Source organism: Octopus bimaculoides, chromosome 6 (assembly GCF_001194135.2).
Source record: "Octopus bimaculoides isolate UCB-OBI-ISO-001 chromosome 6, ASM119413v2, whole genome shotgun sequence".
NCBI classification, from domain to species: domain Eukaryota; kingdom Metazoa; phylum Mollusca; class Cephalopoda; order Octopoda; family Octopodidae; genus Octopus; species Octopus bimaculoides.
This window is the reverse complement of record NC_068986.1, coordinates 104,363,777-104,368,084: the sequence shown is the minus strand read 5'-3', so window position 1 is coordinate 104,368,084 and position 4,308 is coordinate 104,363,777.

Sequence of the window (4,308 nt, the reverse complement as noted above, 5' to 3'; positions counted from 1 at the left end):
CACACACACACGCACACACACATACACACAAACACACACACACAGAGGCAGGCACACACACATGCATACACACATACATACACACATGCATACATACATACATACATACATACATACATACATACATACGCACGTACATTTGTAGTGTAAGATACTGATTTATAGAAACGTGGTTATCACGGAAATTTCTTCTAGCAGACCATAGTTGACTCGAAGCATTAATATAACCATAATGTTCCTAATGATCTGATGAGCTAGCTTTGTTCATCTGCACTGATTTGTAAATATACAATTGTGTTCTATTAAGCGTAACATGCATATTCATGCAAACTTATACAATGATTTATTATACGCTGAAATTATTATCACATGATGAATACTGCGTGCGAAACGGCTGTAACCCCCAAGTTTGACGAGTGGTTAAATCAATATATTCGCTTCTCATTAGCACGTCGGGTCAAATGCTTAGCGGTATTTCGTCTGCCGTTACATTCTGAGTTCAAATTCCGCCGAGGTCGACTTTACCTTTCATCCTTTCGGAGTCAATTAAATAAGTGCCAATTACGCACTGGGGTCGATAAAATCGACTTAATCTCTTTGTCTGTTCCCCCTATGTTTAGCCTCCTGTGAGCAATAAAGAAATACATATATTCGCTTCTCATACCGCCTGACTTTTATTGCTTACATACATACATACATACATACATACATACATACATAGTTTTTCCTTAGTTACTTCTGATTAAAAAAGGCAGTGTTGGCACAAACATACGTTGTTGTTGGCACTCCATCGCTTACGACGTCGAGGGTTCCAGTTGATCAACGGAACAGCCTGCTCGTGATATTAACGTGCAAGTGGCTGAGCACTCCGCAGACACGTGTACCCTTAACGTAGTTCTCGGGGATATTCAGCGTGACACAGTGTGACAAGGCTGACCCTTTGAATTACAAGCACAACAGAAACAGGAAGTAAGAGTGAGAGAAAGTTGTGGTGAAAGAGTACAGCAGGGTTCGCCACCATCCCCTGCCGGAGCCGCGTGGAGATTTTAGGTGTTTTCGCTCAATAAACACTCACAACGCCCGGTCTGGCAATCGAAACCGCTGCCCTAACCACTGGGCCATTGCGCCTCCACGGCACAAACATACATACTTATATAAATACATAGTTACTTGCACGCATACATATATACATATACATATACATGTGTGAGTACGTGTATGTATGTATGTATATATGTATGTATGTATGTGCATGCATACGGGTATTTATGTTTGTTTGTACCAACTCCGCCGTTTTTAATCAGAAGTAATTAAGAAGAAAAAAATAATAATTTCATAGGAACTAAAATCTAAATAAAATACAGCGGCGCAAAAGATTGTTTATTCGTCTTATAATTAGGTAAAGTCTGAATATCATATTATCTCCGTACATTAACAGTAAAAGTGTTAAAATGTTCAGAGTTACACGTAATTCATCAGCGATGTTTGTTAATAGGCTTAATATTAATTTAACCAGATAATATTTAAGACATATATCCATGCGAACTGATGTTTCTTTGGAAGAAAAGAGAAGAGAAGCGTAGATACAGACCGTGTATGAAAAGGAGAGACAGACGGAAAGACAGACAGAAAGGGAGATAGAGAAAGAGAAAGAGAGAGAGAGAGAGAGAGAGAGAGAGAGAGAGAGAGTAGGCTAGATATAGTGAGATCATGTGTGTAGTCGTAATAGAAGGTATTGGTTACTTGTTAAGATTGCGAAAACGGCTGAGGCCGAACTTAATGCATTATATAGTTTCGGTACATTATGTCAGAATTTCGAAACACACAATGGTCAATTGGGGGGGGGGTTAATCTTGTTCGACGGCGGCGTTGGTGGTGTTGGTGATGGGTGATGGAAGTGGATTAAAATAAATAACAGTAAAAAAGTGAGATCAATTCAATGGATTGTTCTCAGGAGCCTATGAAACTTTAAGCTACATTGAGCCGAAACAAAATCTTTTAAATAATATTAATAATAATAATAATTATTATTATTATTATAACAATAATAATAATAATAATAATTATTATTATTATTATTATAACAATAATATTAATAATAATAATAATAATAATAATAATAATAATAATAATAATAATAATAATAATAATAATGATAATAATAATAATAATAATAATTTCACTTATTTGTTACTGTGGTGAAGGATGAGGGGGACAGTACAAAGACAAACATAAAGTGTAGGGGTTTACATATTATGAAATGGGAAAAAAAGGGTAAGAAAAAATTAAGTATTCACGGTATACACTGAAAAGGAAGGGACACATGCATAGCATAGAAAGGTTTTAGGATAAAAGGGGCAGAGAAGATGATAGAGCTGTGGCCCTCCAGATACAGGAAGGTCTCTAGGGACAGTCGAGGAAGCCCTCTGTCTGCGCTTTCCCTGAAACCCCAAGTGCAAGTGTCCTCTCCAATTCATTCTCTCCGACTCACAGGTCTACACTGAGAGAGGTACCATCCACTCTTGTCATTTTTGCAACTCTCACCCACCATTCAATAGACTCTTTTGAGAACGACACTCCTCTCTCCGCTCTCAATTTCCTCTTCCAGTGAAACTTGAAGACGTCAATGAGTGCTCTATCAAAGTGGAATGTATCTGTCCTCATGCCTTTCAGCCTTGTCCATCAAACAACCTCTTTCGCCACAGCCACCAGGCAAAGGAAGACTGCTTTGCCTGCTCAATTGAAGGAGGGCGGCGATGCGCATAATAATAATAATAATAATAATAATAATAATAATAATAATAATAATAATAATAATAATAATAACAATGATTTCATTTATTTGCCACCAGAATGAAGGATGCCAGGGTCGATACAAAACAGACGTAAAGTGTGCGGGGGGGGGATTACTTACAATGAAATGATAAGAGAAATATAAAAAGAAACATGACTAAGTACATACTGTATACAATGAAAATGAAGGGGAATATACGTAATATACAAAGCCTCAAAAAGAAGAGGGGGGTGATAGAGATGTAGTCCTGATATAGGATGACCTCTAGGGATAATCGAATAATCCCACTGACCAAGATCTCTATGAACATCAAGGGCAAATACCCTCTCCAATTATTTTCTCCGACACGCAGGTCTTAGAGAGTTACCATCCACTCTTGCCATTTTCGCAGCTTTCATCCACCTTCCATAAACTCACTCGACGACAGCACTTCACTCTCCACTCTCAATTTACTTTTCAAGTGAAACTATGTCAATGAGAACTTTGCAAAAGAAGAATGTATCTGTCCTAATGCCTTTCGACCTCGTCCACCAGACAACCCCTTTCGCCACAGTCACCAGGTAAAGGAAAATTGCCTTGCCTGCCCGAGTAAAGGAGGGCGGTGGGGCAATCATCACTATGGATTTAGACAATTGACGGATACGTCCCATATGTGACAACAGCTGTTCGATATAAACCACAAGTCAGCATTGCCCAGATACTGAATGAGAGCGTGCAGTACGGTTCCGTCACTCTGCGCGCATCTCGGACGAGCCCAGCCCCTCTGACATCAGATCCGTGTCTGTATAGTTTATCTCGAACCGTTAGTGCTCCCTGGTAGCATTGCCAGATCAAGGACATCTGGAAATCATCCATGATGGTTTCCGACCGTAAAGTCCTCCGGAACAGTTCATTTTCTGGCCAGTTCATTTTCTTCGATGCCTAGGGCCGCCTTGACAACGTTGTCGTAGTTTCTCACTACTAATCCTCTATAAATTTCTAAAGCGGAACATCCACCGATCCCATTACCCGCCTGGTAGAGGGTTGTGAGTAAAATTTAAAATTAAAAGTGGAGGGGAAGAATAGAAGAATGTCAAATTCCTATAAATAGACGTATGTGATAAGTTAATGATAGGTAGGAATCCGCGAGGAGGAAAGAAGGTATTATGACGGACGGACGCGCGCACACAGGTACATATACAGGTGCGCATAGGCATACATACATATAAACACACACACACACACACACACACACACACACACATATACAGATATATATATACGCATATACATACACATACATATATATATAGGTGTATGCTCACGCGCATCCGTATGTGTATTCATACACGCATATGTGTGCGCATACATATACATATAAACGTACACGCACATACACGCGTTCCGGCGCACATGCGCTTATACAGTCACACGCAAGCGCGCATACAGGTATTTACGTATGCATATATACACATACACACACTCACTCGTATATATTTATATAAACATAAGCACGTACTTAAACATACACACAC